Here is a 21110-nt window from a genome sequence, read left to right as displayed (position 1 = left end):
TTCCTCAAGTTACTCCTGAATTATGAATGGAATTAATCTACTTGTTACTTATATACTTTTTAGAAGAGGCTGTCTTATTTCTTGCTCTGTTCCTTCAATGCTTGACACACCGTAAACCTTTAATAAATGGTTAAATAAATGGTTCCTATGTGAAACAAAGAACAAACAAATAAATGAATGAATGAGTTGGCCGATCAATAAAGGTGGCATCATTAATCTCACATGACTGTTATAGTACTTGTATTGAATTGTTTTCCTAGCCATAATGGCCTTCTTTTGCTGAATTACCAACATTTCCTTATCTGGCCCACTCAACAGCCATGACCTATATTTGAAGAACAGAGAATTGAGATTGAGTATGACCAAGAAACAATAAAAAATTATGTGGCCTGCTGTTATTGAGTCAAGGTGAAGCAATGTTTAGTAGGGATCTTGAATAACCCAAATACTCAACAACATACACTGACTGCATCTATCTCTTCCTCCCTACTCCTTTTTCCGGCATCTTCACATGGCAGTGTTCTAAAGGGCAAGTCTAAATGAACAAGTACTTTCCAAACCTCTGTTTGTGTCATGTTAGTTGATTTTTCTTTGACCAAATTTAGTCACCTGTCAAACCCCAAGCTGGGGTAGGAGCAGACTACATAGGTCTATGGATACCCAAGAAGTATGATTCATGGGGTAGGGTGAGGTTAATACAAAAATACACCAAAAGAGTAACATAATTGATTGTATATTCTGGGACAGTTACTCTAGGAGCAAAGCAGAGAACTGATTCGAAGTGATGAAAACAAAATTCAGAGAGGCCTGTTCAGAGTCTATTCCCACCACTTAAGGGAGAGTTGGTAGCTTGAACTAAAATAATAGAAATGGGATAGAGAATATTGGGTAAATAAGGTATCTATGAGTTACAGTAGAAAGACTTGGTATAACTGGATATAATAAGAGTGAGAGATTAGGAATTACATAGGATGACTCTAAAATGTGACCCTGGGCAAATGGTGGTACCACTTCTGAGAAGAGAAACATTGGATGAGAACAATGCTATGATTTCAAATTTGGAGCTGGATATTTTGAGTGGGAGACTCCTTTAGTTATTCAAGTGAGAAAGCCAAATAGGTATCTGGATATTTAAGTCTAGAGTACAGAAGAGAGGTCCGTATCAAAGATAAAGATTTGAAATCATAATTCAAGTCATGGTATCACCTTGAAAAAACCATTACAACAGGATTATCAAGATAGAAATTCAGACAGATGAGTATAGCATAGAGAATCAAAGAAGAAATAGCTCAGTGTCTCCAACTTTTGCCAGAAGCTTACCTGTGATACCTGCTGAAGGCACCAGCCCTCCTTGACTCATCTACCTATCTTATTGTTGACTCTAGTAAATTAACCTTAGTCACCTGCCATCAATTAATAGGTATACATTCAAGAGGTATTTGGACATTAATAGGAAACAACTTTCTAATTTACCTAATTTCTTCAGCCTGAAACGCCTGTTCTCCATGTTTCTGTTTGCCCAAATACTGTCCATCCTTTAAGGGGAGATTCAAATACATTTTCTCTAATTCTTCTTTCCCCATGTCCACTCCTCCAACAATTAGATGTTACTATCTCCCTACTTTATCTGTATCTCTTATGTTCTTCTCTTCTTCCTTTTGAATATCTCTTTTTTTATGTACCCTATCTTCTTGAGAGCAGTGGTTGTTTTTTACTTATCTTTCCATCTCTTCACTTCAAGATACACAATAGGCAGTCTAGAAAGGTTTAGTGAATTCATGCATCAGCAGAATGTCAGGCAGCAGTCACAGTTCTTTAAAGCCATTATTTCCGGACAAGAGGTGTGACTGTGTGTAGATGAGGTGAGGGGAGATCCTTCTTCAGTGCATCCCACATAGTCTGTACCTGTTTGACCTGCTCATTATACCCCTTTTTGCTGCATTTGTACGATGAGAATTTCTAATTGAGGGTTGTCTCGGGTTGATACCTACAAGAACCAGTAAGTTTTATCCACGGTTATTATCCTCTGTTTTAGATAAAAAGATTTTTATCTCAGGGTATCCACACTTAGTTGCATCCCAAATGGTTTATAATGATGATAATTAGCATTTAAATAGAACCTTACCTATTCAGGGGCCTTACAGCCATGCATATTATTTAATGGAACGGTCACACTATTATCCTTCATTGAGAAATCTTCAAATATAAAAACCTACAGAATATAGATATCATAAAAGCCTAGGAGCTGATAGAGTTAGTGATGCTATGCATTTTGTTAGCAACTTTAATTTTATGGTATAAAATTGAAATGTGGGAGATCATTAGCACTTTTCCAGCCCTGAAACTTAGCATGCAATGTATGCTCTAAGGTATGACTACATAAAGACAAAAAAAAAAAAAAATCCTTTCACAATAACCAACCATTTGTCAAGGACAGAAACCTTTTCTTTTCAACAATCTCTTAATCGCCATAGGACATGAGTGAGCACTGAAAAAAATCAGTCTGTTTGAAAGTCTTGGTGAGAGCATTCAAAGCAAGTCTCAGGCTGTGATAACTCATAAGACACTACTAATTTTGAGAGCACCATAAGAGCATAGTCATGCCTTCAAAGAATAAATCTCAATTTAAGATCCCTATTGGATTCTGACAGTTATCTCATCATCTTGACTATTATACTACTGTATCTTGGAAGGAATGCTAGGCTTTTTTTTTTTTTTCCCCCATTTTCATCTTAGATGTCAAGTTTATTTCTGGTCTTTCATGGCTTAATTTTATAACTGGTAAGCTCTTAAGAGAAATACAGGACAAGGTCTGAAACCAAGATCTTTTTTTTTAAGATTTTACTTATTTATTTCTGAGAGACACAGAAAGAAAGAGAGGCAGAGACACAGGCAGAGGGAGAAGCAGGCTTCATGCAGGGAGCCTGATGTGGGACTCGATCCCCGGTCTTCAGGATCACGCCCTGGGCCGAAGGCAGACTCTCAACCACTGACCACCCAGGCATCCCTGAAACCAGGTTCTTGAAAGAACTTTGGTATAATCTGAGGTAAATTGTAAAATGTGGATAAAAATACAAATTTCTCATTCTGTTAGAAACTAAATATACGTTTCTGTTACTTGAGAGGCACAACTTTTATTTTCTCATGAAATATTGGACATTCAAATATTAAGGAAATCAAAAATTAAGGAAATAGTGGAAAAAATACTAGATTAAGAGTCAGACAGAGTTCTAATATCCTTTTACCATTAACTAGCTATATGATTTGGGGGAAATTAATATTTCCCCAAAGAAGTCTTACTTCTACATTTTTAAAATAAGAAATTGGAATTAATAGTCACTTTTATTTTATATTTTGAAGTAAGTTTCTATAAATGGAAATATACAACTGAAAATTAGAGATAGTCTTTATTGATGTGGTTCTCTAACATATTTTATCTAAATTAATTATTCATGTAAAATCACATTAGTGTCTTCATCAATCAATAATTATTTTAAAACAAAATTCTTTCATTTGAGTTTTAAATTACCAACATACCAATAATGAAGCAGCAGAAAGAGAAATCAAGGAATTGATCCCATTTACAATTGCACCAAAACCCATAAGATACCTACGAATAAACCTAACCAACCAGGTAAAAGATATGCACTCTGAAAACTATAGAACACTTATGAAAGAAACTGAAGAGGACACAAAGAAATGGAAAAACATCTTATGCTGATGGATTGGAAGAACAAATGTTAAAATGTCTATCCTACCCAAAGCAATCTATACATTTAATGCATCTCTAGCAAAATAACGCTAGCATTTTTTTTCACAGAGCTAGAACAAACAATCCTAAAGTATGGGTGAAACCACAAAAGAATCCAAATTGCCAGAGCAATCTTGAAAAAGAAAACCACAGCTAGAAGCATTACAATTTCAGACTTCAAGTTATATTTCAAAGCTGTAGTGATCAACACAGTATGGTACTGGCATAAAAAGAGATACATAGATCAATGGAACAGAATAGAAAACCCAGACATGGACCCACAATTATATGGACAACTAATTTTCAACAAAGCAAGAAAGAATATGCAATGCAAAAAAGACAGTGTCTTCAACAAACGGTGTTGGGAAAACTGGACAGCAACATACAGGAGAATGAAACTGGACCACTTTCTTACACCATACATAAAAATAATCCTTAATGGATAAAAGACCTAAATGTGAGACAGGAAATTATCAAAATCCTAGAGGAGAATACAGGCAGCAACCTCTTTGACAAAGTGGAATTAGTAGGAATTTATAATATATATAAATGTGGGGCTTGATCTCAGGACCCTGACATCATGACCTGAGCAGAAATCAAGAGTCAGACCCCTAAGCTACTGAGTCACTCAGACGTCCGTGACTAACTGGAATTTAAATAAACCACAAGTTTTTAAATAAACTTGGAATAAACCACAAATAAGTAAACATAGATAAAAATAAATTACTCCTACTCAACTACCTTTTTGCATAGGCATCTAAAGTGGAAGTCAGGGTTGAGGTTTTCCATACAACATTTCCTAGAGTACCTAGGAATCATTGACTCGGAATGTTGTTACAGCTTCATCCACTGCCTTTCACAATAAAGTCACTAATCTATCTAAGTGCCAATAACAAACGAATAATAAAAAAAAATTTGCAAAATCCCTAAAGAATGTGGATTCAAATTTAAGATATGTACAAATGAAATCAGAAACATGAAATGGAATAGTTTACATATTGCAGAATATATAGTTCAAAGTGTTATACATAGAACCTCAAGTAAAACCAAAGTAATATAGAACTCTTCCTCATACTTAAAAATAATGACCAAAAAATGTGGCAACACAGACTAGAGCAAATTACGTTGGATTTGAATAAGGAGATTTCAGTGTCTCCTGGTCATAATGGTGAGGAGCTTGGGCTCTGTTCTTAGTCAGACTTGGGCTTGAACACAGGTTCCTGGGTTACTTACATGATCTTGGGCAAGTAACGTAACTTCTCTTAGCCTCAACTTCCTCATATGCAAGTTGGTGATAGATGTGTCTTTCCTGACTGTTTTATAAGCCATTGAGAAGATCAGATGAGTAATGGATGGAAAAGTATTTATAAATTGCAAAGTGCTATGCCAATGTAATTTTCTTTGATGGAGCAGTGGCTAATTCTGGTTCTAAAACAGTTTGTTCTTTTGGCTATAGGGGGGCATTAGGTAAATGTCATCTTTCTTGAAGTTGTTTACATTTATATATGATGAAGAGAGAGATTTTTTAATTAAGGGGTATATGTGATGAATTGAAACAAGTTTTGTACAAAAAGTACAATACTGCAAAATGTCTTCTACAGACTTGGGTTATGAAGCTGTCAAGTCAAATGTCGAACTATACCTTAGTCTTGGAGGACTTCAAAAACATAACACCATGTAGCATTTGGATTTGAATTACTGGCTTCTGATTTGTTTATCAAGACACATTAAATAAAGATTTAACATTCTAGGCTTCTGACTTGTGACTAACTTGAGTTAACTTGATTAATAGGGAATTCAAAATTAGGGTGTCTGTCTTTTCTGACCTTGATTTGTGGGAGGATAAAATGTGCCACATGGATGTAGATTGCCTAGAGAGAATGGATGACTGAGAAGATAAGAATTCAAACCTGACAAGAACAACAGAGGGAGAATTGATGAAAGAAAACTAATATTTGATGTGTATCTGCTACATACCTGGCAGTATGGAGGGTATTTTAGAAACATATCATCATTTGTCTTTTATAGGAACACTAAGCAGATGGCAGTATTAATTTCAGTTTCTATGGAATAAGAAAGTGAGACTGAATAAGATGGAATACTTGGTCTAGTCAATGAGGTACTAAGAGGGAGAGGTGAATGAGTTTCAGTGATCACTAACAGCCTTTCTAAAGCCAGTACTTCATAAGAAAGGCTAGCCACACTTGAAAATTGTCATCAACTTGGCATTGAAAACCCCACTTCTTATATCTGTAAAACTTTGTGGTAGGAAGCAAGGTTGACTGGTGGTTATGAGGTCTCAGTTTCTCAAATCTAGCTATATGTGGTAAGTTTGAGAGAAAAACATCTTGTCCTTCTAATGGTGGAGGAGGGTTTTCTAGGAACCTGGAGATTTCTTGGAGAAGAATGGTTATTGCATTGGCAGTTGAGTTGGGAGTTGTGGTACGAGCAAGCACTGACTGAAACAGAAAGCAAAATAGTTCACATTCAGGGGTGATCTATGAGGTTAAGTGATGTGATGAAACTAGAGAGAAACACATGAGAATATACCTACCTTACCTAGTAAGGCCTAGCTTACCTAGTAAAGCCTAAAGAAGGAGTGGGTGCCTGCTTTAATACTAAGGGCTGCTTTTTGTCTTGTTTAGGCATCATAAATGGTGTCTCCTTACATTATTGTATAGCAGATCTAGAGAAGCAAAAGCCCTAATATCTTCTGTGGCTGTGACTAAAGATAGGTTTTATTTTGTACCTCCTGTACGATTCATAATACAGGAAGGGAAGGAGGTTAGAGACTAGATGGCTGCCCGGTATCAGAAGGCATCATCTCCACTGGATTGTAATATTCTCTATACTTAAAGCACAATTTTTAAAATTTTAAAAATTATTATTATTATTTTTAAAATTTTGGGTCTAGCACTTCTCATCCCCTCGACATCCTACATATGTCTCTGTCTTTGACACCCCAAGGTTCGGGCTTACAGATAATGAATTTCTTCTTTTCCAGAAATTAAAACAAAAAGAACTAGGAAAAAGCCAAAAAAAAAAACATAGGAGAAATACTCTGATAATTATTTGCCTGTTTGAATTCTTCCAAATCTCTAATATGCTGTGCTTTCATCTTTTCTATAACACTAAAAGAAAATAGCACGTGATAATTCAAGTATTTCAAAATGAAGAATTTGTGTAAGTCTTGAGGAGTAAACATTAGGATCCAGGCCTAAACTCCACTCCAATACGTAGTTTTAGAAAAACAAAACAACAAAACTCACAACAATGCCAGAAATGCATATCTTTAATCATAAGACCTAAAAAAAAAAAAAAAGGTTCTCTGAACATTTTAGTAAAAAGTTTTAGTAAAAATTAATGCTAATTTAATTTCCTATTGATATCTGCCATCACATTTCCTTTTCACATTAGGTATCAGAATCACATTTCCATGTATCTTATATATTGGAACTCTCTATTAGAAGGCAAAGCAACATAACTGCAATAAAAGATATTATGCAATTACATCTTCCAAGGAATTCTCAGTTAATGTAAATTTGGACCCCCCGGTAGACTTTCTAGTGTATATTATTAACCACATCATCAATAGTTGAATTATTTTTCATGCAATATTGAATTTCAATGGGGAGAGGATGGCAAAACGGTGAGCGAAATAATCTTCACTGAGTCTTCTATTAACTTTGGCGTTCCCTGTACCATTATGCCTTCAAAGACACATGCTAATCTTGTGCGTTCATTAGCTCAAGAGCTCCAATCAACAACTGCTTTATTGTGGATAGCTTTGACAGAAATGTATTTTAACTGATACTAGAGACCCCAACTTTGACAAGTGGAGTGATGGAAGAGAAGGAGAAAGAAAGAAGCAAGGAGCAAATCTTTTAGCAGTTAACCTGATGTGGGTGATTTATGAAGGTTCTTTGTGCTAATTAGGGGAGAAACAGAAACATTGCATATGACAGTGGCAAATGGCAGAGGCCATTCACACTAGACTATAATTTTTGTTTATCTTAGTAAATGGAAAACCTGAATATGAATTGTGGTAGACAGAACTGTAGTCCAAGATGTCTCCATTACTGTGAATATGTTAGTTATATGTGACAGGAAGGACTTTGAAGATGTAGTTAAGGTACAGACCATAGAATCATCTGAGTGCTTAAAAACACATAACTTTCTTCATCTGGAGACAGGAGAGATGTGGTGGAAGAAATCAGAGAGATTCCAAGCATGAGAAGGATTCAATGTGACTTGATGGCTCTGAGATTTAGTGACAAACATGCAAGGACTTGAGAGACATCTGTAGGGGCTAAGAGAAGGTTCCAACTGACAGCCAGCAAGTTAATAGGGACTTCAGTCCTACAACCACAAAACTGGATCTGCTAACAACCTGAATGACTTTGGATGTGGGTTCTTCTCAGAGACTCCCAGTAAGAGCCTGGCTGAGCAACACCTCATTTTGTATGTGTGTGTGTATGGTGAGGGGGTGTTATTTGCCGAGAAAGCCAGTCAGGCCAACCCAATTTTTATCTTTAGCATAGGTAATAATTTTATATTGTTTTAAGTGGCTAACTTTGTAGTAATTTATATAGCAGCAACTAATTATCAAAACCTAATATACAAATAAAATTAACTATGAAGATCTTCATATAAGTAAAAGGTCGATGTTCAGATGTAAAAATTTCAGGTCAACACTCATCTGATGTTTTGAAAATCACAAGGGAATAATATTACCTCAGTTGACTTATTCTAATATTACTCAAAGATGTGTACAGGGAACTCAGTATTTAATCATAAGAAATCATGTTTTTTTCTTTCCATTCTCAGAAAATTTCTTCTTTAACCTTCATTCTTTTGTCTAACTAGCCTCTTCAATTTTTCTTCCTGGTGTGCCAGTTGGATCTGCCAAAAGATAGTTAATCCTAGGCACTTTTCTATACCGTGAAGTTGTATAAATACTATTTCATAAACAGTTTGTAAAAAATGTCTATAGTTCTCTGCATCAATATGTTTTCAATATATTGATTTATTATCTTATTATCGTTAGCTTAGATCCTCGCCTGTTTCCTTATGGGTAGTGTTATTCACCACTTTCCAATTCTAAAAATATGAGTAGTGTTATTCACCACTTTCCAATTCTAAAAATATAGAGAGGATAATATCATTTACTTAAAATCCTTCCCCATAGCTCCATACTCATTTGGTTGGCCTAAATGATTCTGTATATTCTGTATATTTTTGTCCTTCTTAATTCTTCAGCTTCATATTTCTTTTTAGACTTGTACCTCTTCACCTTTGGTCAATCACACTGAGATTCTCAAGTTTTTCATAGCTGTTTGCATATGTTCCATATTCTCCAAGTGCCTGGTCTTTATTCATCAGCTGGATAGTCCAACTGGTAATTCAAGGCTCAATCTAGGCACCTTCTCTTTCTTGAAGCCTTCTCTGTTCCTATGTAGTCAGGGATATATCTCTCATGTCTGAGTTTTTATAGAACTCAATGCTTAACACTATCATAAAACTTAGTGTTATTGTATTGGCATTATCGACTTAATGATCTCTCCTTAAACTCTGAGCTTCTTTAAGATTTTATTTATTTATTCATGAGAGACACACAGAGAGAGAAAGGCAGAGACACAGACAGAGGGAGAAGCAGGCTCCACACAGGGAGCCTGATATGGGACAAGATCCCTGGTCTCCAGGATCACACCCCAGGCTGAAGGTGGTGCTAAACTGCTGAGCCACCTGGGCTGCCCAACTCTGAGCTTCTTGATAATATAGAATGTACTTTTTTCACTTTGCATAGACAATGACTATCACATACAAGGCATTAAATATGTAATGGATGATGGAATGAATAAATGAACTAATTAATCATTCACTCAATCAATCAAATCAGTTAACAAAACTCTGGTTGTTCTTTAGGGTTTGAAAAAAAAACAGAGTAAGAATCAGGAATTTAGTTACTAGTGGAAGAGTAGGCTATAAGTATAGATAAGAATTAGAACTACTAACATTGAAGATTCATATAAAGGATGATCCATAGGGATTTGAACTTATGTAGAATGAGTTCGAGGTCTGAGGGATCAACATCAGCTAGAGGTTTTCACCGTATGATTCCCAAACCAGCAGCATCCGTCTCACCTAGGAACTTGTTAGAAACACAAAGTTTTGAGCATAACCCAGACTTATTATATCATAAACTCTGGAAATGGAGTCCAGAAATCAATGCTTTACTAAGCCCTCCAGATGGTAGTCTGAGAACCACTGGCATAGGCCAAGTGAATTAGTTGGGGAACTTGGATTTTAGGAAGCAGTGTCAAATATCTAAGAGATCAAGCTGCTGGGAAGTAGGTACAAAGTTAAGAGACACTGGATATGAAAAGTTAAGCTATGAATCCTGATGGAATTGGACAGGCATAGAGAGAGAAAGCAGTAGTTACAGGAAACAAAAGCAAATAAAACTGTACTATTGAACCAATATTTCCTAAGGTGATAAATCTAACTAGGCTAGTGGAAAATGGGAGGTGTAGATTCTGATACATCCTTAGGAGTGATAAAAGAAATGGGAGTAAGAATTCTTATTTAATAAAGTCTTTCCAGATGATTTTGACATGTATTACCTCTTGTTCCTAAGTGAGATGCATTATTTAATTATAATTCTTATCCAAATATTCTGATTTCAAGCTAGAACTGAAGTTTAAACATAGGTAGGAAGCAGCCAACCCAGCTGAAATAGTATGTTTATTGGGGTGGGGAGTAGGTTCTTAATCAATACACATTTCTAATCAGATAACACATAAAGAAGACTGAGAAGTTTTAGTTCCTTGCTCAAATGATGGTAATGAGAACAGGATGTGGGCAAAATGAAGCACAAGTAGAACTTTAAAAACAAACACTCAGCTTGCTCTTCATTTTCCATGGTAATGTGATTAGCATGGACTTCAGCCAAGTCTTCCATCTATGTTTCTCATTAACTACGTAGAAAAATTTTTAACAATGAACACAATTTCCATGTGGTTGTGTACATGATGCCAAAGACTCATATAAGAATGAAAACCTAGTAGATGGTTTGGGAATCTCCCTAAATCTAAGTATTTGGCAATGTATAAACAAAGCCACTGATTTATTTTCACTTTTCATGTAGATGTTTTGGTAGCTATAGCCAGTAATATGTTCTTTCTTCCTTCTGGTAGCTTGGCATTGGTTTGAATCTATTGATCAAATGTTTATTGAATTCCACTGTATGTTCAGCGATGCCTAATTAAATTATCAACATGGTATCCAAAGTTTGATAGTAATACAGAAGAGGAGAAAAATAAATGTTACTTGTGAACTAATAAAATTGGGAACAAAATATAATCCTATTTGCTATGTGGAATTGAACCTGAAGCTTGATGCTGAAACTTAAAATCAGTTAAAGAGGATACGCCTCGAGAGTTCCATTTTTGATAACGACAAGTTGAACCTCATTCTGTGAGAAGATATAGAAAATGTTAAAAAATACAATCTATCTTAAGGCACAAAACAGCTAAAAAGCAGTGCAGAATTAAGGGACTAAAATCATGAGGAGAAGAAAACCCACCAATATGAGCCCAAAATTGGAGTCAATTTCACCCTTTGGGGATCTTCCTATGCCATTTCTAAATAAATGAACAATAGACATGCATGTATTTGGCCACCAAAAGGCATGTAAAGAATGTTCAGAGGAGGATATTCTTATTATAGAAATAGTCCAAATATCCATCAATAGTAAATGGAAAAATAAATATATTTGCTGAATGGAATACTATAGAGTGTTTTAAGCAGACGGATTCACAAAAAGGAAGCCAGATATATAACATTGTCTATGAATCTACATATATAAAATTTAAAAACAGGCAAGGCTAATCCATGATGTTCTACATCAGAAGCAGGAAAGGGGTAATGATTAGAGATCTGACTTTGAATCTTACCTGCCACTGGTCAAGATCCTAGTGTATCTCTAGAATAAGGGAAAAAAATGAGTTTTCCATAAGGTACAGAACAAAAACCAATTTTTCAGTGGGTTTTGAGGCCAGATTCTGAGTCAATAATTCCTTACAATTCCTTACTTTGTCATAGTTCTCTGGGCATTAATTTTCCTCAGGGACTTCTAAAGGAAGAGCAGTATAATCACCATCAAGGGAAGACTTTAGGCGTCCTGGGTTGCCTGCTGAAATCTCATCTTATTACTGCAGCATTCCATCACTTCCAAGAGTCACATAATTACTGTCAAGAGTTAATATAAGCAGTCAGGTCGTTTGACTGAGGGCTACTTCCATTTATCTACATTTGGATAACCTCATGATGGAACAAAAGTTAGCTATTAAGAAACAAAGAAATTTTAAAAATATGAAAGATGAGAATACTGAGACTATTCCAACTTGAGTTTTTCATTTGATGTTCCACCTACACAACGCTAAACTCTGTATCATTTCTATGAATGTCATTCAGGATGGCAATAATAGGCATAGATCTGAAATTGCCTTTTTCCCTCTTAAAATAATGAGCTTCCCTCCTGATACAAATACTATGGGTGATCCAAAGCCCAGATGTACTGGCGGACCCTTGCTTGAAGAATTTAATATTGAAAAATAAAATAAGCAGAGTTTTGAAATAATTACATAGCAATTTTAATGCTTGAATTTATATGGTAAAGACAGATCTGATCATATTTGACATCTTATTTCTTTTGTTATTTCCTTCTGTGTTAAGCTGTTATTATCTCTCTTAACCTCCTAATGGGAGAATTATATTTGAGCAATTGCCTCTCCAGCAACATTTATGAAAATGAGTATAGTACTCTGAAAATACTTCCCTCTGTAGCTCATTAAATGCTCTTTTCTAAACTTGTTCACATGGACTATGGATTATTTAGCTTCCCCATAACTGAGCAGTAGAATTTAACAAACAATGGCAAGCTATTTATATATTTTCCTTTTTGTTACAAAATGCAGACAGGTACATGCCTTTTCATTGATAGTGTTATTAAAGATTCAATACCACTTGTGAATAACAAAGGGCTGAATTATATAGTTAAGTACCAAAATTGATAAATAAAAAGTTTTTTTAAAAAATCTTTCTTCCTGCTGTGAATGCATTAAAAAGACCTTTTCTTTCACTCATCACAAAGAAACGTATAAAGTATTAAAATTGCTGTGACCTGGAAAATCACCCAAATATGACATTCGTTGTGCAATATGTATGTAGACATATAGATTTGAATGAGTTATAGGCAGAAATATATCTATGTCCTTATCAAAGCTATTATCTTTATAGAAGAAAAAACCCACAGAGGTTATGCTCACTCGTTCCCTTTGCCAGTACATAATAGCAACTTAAAAACTGCCTTGTAGAACAAGGCTCATTGTTAATTCTAAAAAGTAAGAAAGTGAATCTTGAATTTAAGACTTTAAAACTAATTTAATATTCTTGACCTCCTATTTCCAGGTGCTACTAAGGTTAGGTCTCTTTCAGATTGTAAGAATCACAAAAAGCTTTTTTGACGTCGTCTTCTTTCCTTCTAAACCAACAGATGGAAATGGCTCAGTTCTCTGCTCCCAAAGACATCACTTACAATCATCTGAATTTTTTCCCATTCCTCTCTCTCTCACCAAAAGGCACTCACTGGTGGACATTTCTTTTTTATTTTTGGCTTTTTAAGAATTGTCTTATCTAGCTCTTGAGAAAAGTTGCACTATCAAAGAGTGTCTTGAAATGCTGGACAGGATTTTTCTCTAAATCCCCATACTTTCAACTGGTCCTGACCTTCCTCACCCCATCGGTGTTCATATCTGTGGCATGTGTAAGTACTCAGAGTTTTCCCTCTGGATCCTCATGAGCTTCTTCTATCAGCTCATACAGCAGTAATTATTTAGGAATTTTAGTCATTGCTGTTTTTATTTTTATTTTTCATTCTGGCTGAAAATTTTATTCCTTTAAGTCCTTATTCAAGTATTACGGTGCCTGTGATCTCTGTGATCTTTTTTTTTTTTAATTTTTATTTATTTATGATAGTCACAGAGAGAGAAAGAGAGGCAGAGACACAGGCAGAGAGAAGCAGGCTCCATGCACCGGGAGCCTGACGTGGGAATCGATCCTGGGTCTCCAGGATCGCGCCCTGGGCCAAAGGCAGGCGCCAAACCGCTGCGCCACCCAGGGATCCCATCTCTGTGATCTTTTAAGCATTCTTTGTACATTGTTGGTTACATTTTCCTCTGTACTTTCATAGTACTTGGTTTATCACTCAGCAATTTTGTTTTCCCACTAGGTTTGAGCTCCTAGAAGGCAGAAACTATGTCTGAATTAAATTTGAATCCTCTACTACAAAAAAATTAAGCACAGTAGGCTCTTAATTCTTGCTGAATAAGTGAATAACCCCCAAAATAAGCTGTAGGAACAAGGTAAGGATACATATTTTTCATTGTATAATCTTTACAACAGTGATATCCAACCCATGTGCCATGATCCCTAGGATGGCAATGGTTATTTCATGGGGATTACACAACTGGAAAACTGTTAGTTTTGCTGGTTCATTCAGCATGTATTCATATTTCTTTATTTTCTATGTGGAGTCCCCCTCCTCACTTTTAGTTCGTGAGGTTCATGTATATTGATTCTGGGAGTAGTTTATGAATTATCTAGCCAGTCAGAACATCGCTTTCTCCAATCTGTAGTGATGAGCCCAGGAATCATGATACACAATTCTAGGACATGTGTTGGTAATGAGGAACTAGAAAACCTCCTCACACTGCAACAGTGGCCACCAGGTAGAGAATAAAAATCAAGTGAACAATAATAAAATTAATAAGAGAAAAAGCCTAGAGGTGGAGAAAGAACAAGCTTTGAGGATATCATTTGGAATCCTAGGTCTAGCTGTGTTTCAAAAACACATCTGCTGGACTTTTCAGTTACGTAAGTGAAAATCATTTTCTGTTTTGCTTGGAACAGTTTCAGTGGTTTTTCTGACATTTGCAACTTAAGAAAGCCTAATATAGTTTAACAATCCAAATTTGCACTAAGCTTTGTCTGGAGATTAAATATATATGTCCTCCACACATAGAAGTGTATGTATATACGTATGGGTGTATATATGCGTGTGTATACTATTTATATATATGCTATTATTTTTCAAATATATGCAATAGAACTATAATAAAATACATAAAAATTGTGCATAAAGTGTTATTGACATTAGGCCAGCTTGGTTATGCATTCTCTCACTTGATGGATTCTAAAGGTACAATAGCATCCCTTGAGGTCTGCCTAACTTTTAATACTACTAAAAAAAAAAAAAACTGTCCTATTCAGTATCTTTGTTATCACTGATTTCCATCATCTGCTCCAGTCCTGAATCTATCTATACCCCATGTTTGGTAAATATATATATTGATTTATTTGGAACATAAGAACATAAGAGAAATTTTCTCCATTAGCTTAATGATAAGTACTACGTTGAATCATATGATATTGTTGATTTGCAACTGTTTTGACCAAAAGAGGACAATTTCATATGGTTCAACCTAATACTTAAATGAACTCACAAATCAATCCATCCATATATTTTTACCATTTTTATCCTGTACAATGCTATTCCAACAGAAGTAGAAATAGTAATTTTATGAGTATTGGTTCCCTGACTCACCTCACTTTTTTGTTCAAACTGACTTACATATTTAGATATAGCCTAAGAGACAGAAACTGTCTGGGAAATTAATTTCCATTTCTAGAAATGGTCTGAAATAGCCATTTCAGATATTTGAGAACCAGTCGTGCTCTCTAACATCTAAACTCACTTTCTTTTCTTCTTCCCTCTTGACAGATGTACCATGGCTGCGTAAGGTTTGTTTTTTGTTTTTTGTTTTTGTTTGTGTTTTAAATACTGACGTGATATGTTAATCCCTGGAAATGCTTATATTCTTTTTCTTAAGCTTTCAAATCCTTTCCTTGCTTACCTTTTTCCAGAAACCCTTACCATCCTACCTGTATCCCTTTCTAATTCGTTATTCCTTTTTCTCCTCACTGTTTTAATGATCTGAGATATCATCTGGAATGAAAGTGAAACTTGCCCTGCAATTCAGAGAACAGAAGAAATATAAAGCCAGTGCCCACTCCCTTTCACCTTCACCTCCACCCCTTCCCAGCACATTGTTTTCTGCTAATTGTCACAGTAACAGCCATGCTGATTATGTATTGGCCATCTCTGTGAGGACTACATGTTCTGTTTCTTCACAGTTCCCAATATGCTTGTGGAACAAAGGAACACAGCTATAAGAGGTTTGTGTTTAAGCAGAAAATGTTCACAAAATTATAGATGCAAAATATAGTTTTGTATTCCTGAAGACCCTTATGTACTTCCTGAATCTTAATTATGCTTCTCAACATTTGCAAAATTAAAACCTCGAATTAAACATCTCATTAATGTAGCTCCTTTGCAACTTATCCATTTGTTTCAAAAAATGAGAAAACGGGGGGGGGGGAATTATGTGTTTCAGGAAGTACTTGGTCGTAATACCAACTCATATTTATTTGAATGTCTCAGAAAACAGAAACTGCAAAGCCTGTTGTGGAAAGAGTGTGGAATAGAGGAAGTCAACCAAGTGAGTAAACATGAAATGGAGGATTATCCTTATTTGTGGAGAATCCATTCCAGCAAGAAATTGAATCAGGGGCTTCTGCATCTAAAACAGTGGGGCTGGTGATAGAACCAGAGGGAAATGACTTTTTAGATGAGAAGTAGACTGGACTAAGGGCGACGAGACAGCACGGTCTAGTGGCCTGAGAAGTACAGAGGATTCAGAGATTGGGGTTAAATCCCACTTCTGTTACTTGCCAGGTTTAAGGAATTTATTGTAATTCAGCAGACTCATACTGAGTCCTGACGGCTGCCAGGCCCTGAGCCAAGTGCAAGGACTTTGTTCACACAATTAGATGCTTCTATCCTGCAACATCAATTTTTCCTCTTGCCAGATTATTCCATCAGCATGCACACATGCTCTGGTAAAAACCCTCCCTGGCCCACAGACCCCTCTAGTTATAATCCAATTTCTCGGTTTCCCACTTCAAAACTTCTTGAAAAATTTATCTCCATTCCCCTGCCTTCCATATCCCCCCTGTGAGGTTTTAGAAAAGTAGCACAGTGAAGTAGAAAGACTCAATGCTGGAGTCTGCCTAGGCTCAGCCTGGGTTCAAATCCCAGCACTGTCAGTACCTCGGAGGCTAGTTATTTGATATCTCTGTGCCTCAATTTCCTTAAACAATAAAATGGAATAAATACTGCATCTGACTCATAGCTGTACTGATCTCTTCCTGAGCTTTAGATTTGCATTTGCAACTGACTTCTTAAGGCCTTTTCTTAAATAGGCTCCTCACATTTAAAATGGCCACAAAAGAGCTCTTGATTTGTTTCCTAAAAAATATCTTTAAAAGGAAAAAAAAAAAAAAGGCATCTGTGTCCATCAAGGTTTTCTTGTTCTCTCACCACCTGAATGCACCCAGCAACAACCTAGCAGACTCTACCTGTAAAAAACAAAACAAAACACATCTATTGGTTTCTCTCCGTCTCCACTATAGACATTCTAACCTGATTCACTTTCATTCCTCTCCTGGAACCCATCATAGACTCCTAACTGCTCTCTCTGCTTCTACTCTTGCCCCCATGTTAATTCATTCTCTACAATACATTTAGAATAGTCTAGATTAGATGCATTAACTTACTAAGACATAATCTTCATAATGGCAGGATCTGTTTTGGTAACTGCAGTATCCTCAATGCCTAAGAGCTGGCATATAGTGTATGCTCTATAAATATTTGCTGAGGAAAGAAGAAAGAAGAAAGAAAGAAAGAAAGAAAGAAAGAAAGAAAGAAAAGAAAGAAAGAAAGAAAGAAAGAAAGAAAGAAAGAAAGAAAGAAAGAAAGAAAGGAGGGAGGGAGGGAGGGAGGGAGGGAGGGAGGGAAAGAAAGAAAGAAAGAAAAAGAAAGGAAGGAAGGAAGGAAGGAAGGAAGGAAGGAAGGAAGAAGGAAGGAAGGAAGAAATCAGATGTTTCTCTCCTGCTTGAACATCTCAGTGGGTTACTATCACATTCAAAATAAGATGTGAAACTCCCAAATAGTCCATGTGCCTTATATGAACTGGTTCTTGTTAAACTGAGATTCCTATGTTCTATCACTCCCCTGTCCAGGACGCTTCGGTCTCTACTCTGGTCTTCTTCATTCCAATTTAGGGATTTTTCGCTTGCTCGCTTGCTATTTCTCTAGAATCACATCCCATTCATACCTTCACTAGGCTAGCTCATTTGTAGTATTCAGATCTTAGCTCCACAAATAACCTACTCACGGAAGTCTTCCAAAACCAACAATCAAAATGAGTCCCTCCACTCCTAACAACTTTCTATCACATCTACACAGTATATGGCACATTTTTAATTATCCAGAATTATTCTGCTTGTTTACTGTCTTGTCTCCCCCACCCCCACCCCTCACCCACATCTGATCTGTATGCTTCATGAGAGTGGGAACTTTTGTCATCTTGTTTGATCTTGTATCTTCAGCACGGAGCACAGTACTTGGTACCCAGTAGGTATTCCGTAAGTGTTAGTTGAATAAAGGAATGTCGATGTACAGTGTTATCACTGTTTACAAGATGCACTTCAGGGGAACTCGGAGAACACATCACTTCCACAGTCATCTGAATTGGGAAGATTTCTGACAGTGACAGTACCCACTATTATACCCTTAAAATTAGAGAATATAAATGTGTTTGTAGTCACACAATCAAAGCGACATATCTCAAAATGCATTCCGGGGAATATTTTTTCCCTTAGAATGTTAATAAGTAAGTTGTAAATTGTCAAAGACGTTGGTGAACTACTTTGTTGAAATTGAGCAATTATTACAGAACTTCTAATGCATTTTCTGCATCTTTATAAGTGGGAAGCTCTAGAATCCTGAAAACTATCCTCTTAGGAAAACACTGAATTAAAGAATTCAGTGATTACACATTGAGATGTCCTCTTTATTCTTCTTAAACTTGCTCTTTTTAGTTTTGAAATAATAATGGACATCCTGTATTTTTGCTCTGCCAATGCTCTCCTCTACCACCTTCCAGAGGTCTCTGGTATTGTTCTCTCCCTAGACATCCTGGGCTTTTTGAGGTACCTAACATTTCTGACCTCTTATTTCTAAAATTTCTCCCTTTTTCCTTTATCCCTATGACTTTCCTTTTTTCGCTTTTCCTCTCATCCTGTATCAGCTTTTATTCCCACTGCTGTTTCTATTTGGACTCTTTACATAAAGTCAATTAATCCCATACCCATCGCTATCACCTCTTTACAACCTTACAACTTCCAAAGACTCTGAGGCATTACTGATCATTCAAAAAACAGCTTTTAAGCATTTATTATTTATTAGGATCTATGCTTAGTTTAATGGTACAAAGGTGAGCAGAATGGCCATAAGCCCTCCCCTCACTAAATCTATAGTCTAACTGAGGTGACAAAAATGAAAGAGGCAATTCCAATTAAAGAGAAGTAAGTGTAAGGAAGGAAATAGTGCCTTTAGAGCACAGAAAGGAAGCACCCAGCCTGATCTAAGAGGAGAGGTGGATTAGAGAAGGTATCTAAAGGAAAGTAACAGGGACACCTGGGTTGCTCAGTGGTCGAGCATCTGCCTTTGGCTCAGGGTGTGACCCCGGGGTCTTGGGATGGAGTCCCATATCGAGCTCCCTGCAGGGAGCCTGCTTCTTCCTCTGCCTATGTCTCTGCCTCTCTCTGTGTGTCTCATAAATAAATAAATAAAATCTTAAAAAATAAAATAATAAAAAATAAATAAAGGAAAGTAACATTAATGCAATTTCCAAATGCCCTATACCGTATTACAATTTTCCATAAAGTAAAGATGATTACTTCACTAGTGTTTCAAACACAAATGGTTGATGTCAGTCTCAATCTTTCCATCTTGCTGTGTGTATCACCACTTACCCTGCCACCCAGACTGAAATCTTCATAGTTTTCGATCCTTTTTTTCCACCTTACCTTCAGTTTGGACCATTTACCAAATCCAGGCAACTTCACCTGTACTGTAGGTCTGTAATCCTTACATTCTGTTGCTTTCTCACTGGTAGTGTCTCAGTTCACACCCTTACTACTTCTAGCCTGGGCTACTCTTTCTCCTAACCTATGGCAAAGGCTCCTGTTCTAAGTCACTATCACATTGCCAGAGCTTGTTTTGTTTTTAATTTATCTAATGATGTCTACTGTGTGCCAGACACTGCTATGAGGTAGATACCATCCTGATTTCAAAAATAAAGAAAATGATGTTTAGAGATAACTTGCCAACTTTTACAGTATTAGGGAGTGGCAAAGCTTGGATTAAGCCTTAGTATTTCTGATTTGAAAGTAGGCAGTCTTTCTGCTACTCCTGAATGTATTCTCTTTGATACTACTACTGCTCTTAAAATTGCTCTAGCAATTCTTAGTTGCTCTATTGTTGGCCAAAGCCTATAGAAACTTCTTTTTATAAGAAATGATACCAAAAACTAGTGTGGACAAACAAGCCTAATTTTTGGGAGAAGAACTTCAGTTCTAGAAGTCTCAATGTTTTTTGTTTTGTTTTGTTTGTTTTTTTGTTTGTTTGCTTCGTTTCGTTTTGTTTTGTTTTGTTTTTGTTTTTTTTATGATTGGCAAAATTAAATTTTTTTAATTTATTTTTTATTGGTGTTCAATTTACTAACATACAGAATAACCCCCAGTGCCCGTCACCCATTCACTCCCACTCCCCGCCCTCCTCCCCTTCTACCACCCCTAGTTTGTTTGTAACAAATCCCAGTTCTGAGGGTTCACCTCCAAAGTGGAAACTTCTTGTGTATAAAGTTTTGCAAGCAAAAATCAAGTTTTGCTGATTATACAAGCATTTGATCAATCTATGACTTTGATAGTACTTCATCGATCAAATGCTCAAATAGAAATTTTTAAAAAGTTTTTATTTACTTATTCATGAGAGACAGAGAGAGAGAGGCAGAGACACAGGCAGAGGGAGAAGCAGGCTCCAAGCAGGGAGCCCAATGTGGGACTCAATCCCGGGTCTCCAGGATCAGGCCCTGGGCTGAAGGCAGACCAACCTCTGAGCCACCCAGGCATCCCAAAATGAAATTTTAAATTTAATTAAATTGATTTTTTTTTTGTTTCTTTCACCTGGGATGTATTCTTAGTTCTTACTACTGTAGGTTTTATTTACCAAACAAACATACTTTTCCTTAAAATATTCTGAAAAATAAGAGGCACAATAGAAAAAAATCTATAAAGTATCCGTAATCTCCAATTATTGAGACATTTGAACAAA

At 36.1% G+C, this 21110-nt stretch overlaps 1 protein-coding gene across 10 annotated transcripts in view; it reads right to left on the bottom strand.

Annotated features, from left to right (window-relative positions):
- Positions 1-21110, bottom strand: part of TNNI3K (TNNI3 interacting kinase) — a 285086-nt gene that overhangs the window by 124407 nt on the left and 139569 nt on the right. The window lies entirely within an intron of this gene.

This window comes from Canis lupus, chromosome 8, assembly GCF_048164855.1.
Source record: "Canis lupus baileyi chromosome 8, mCanLup2.hap1, whole genome shotgun sequence".
In the NCBI taxonomy this organism is placed as follows: domain Eukaryota; kingdom Metazoa; phylum Chordata; class Mammalia; order Carnivora; family Canidae; genus Canis; species Canis lupus.
This window is presented reverse-complemented; position numbering and strand designations above follow the sequence as displayed.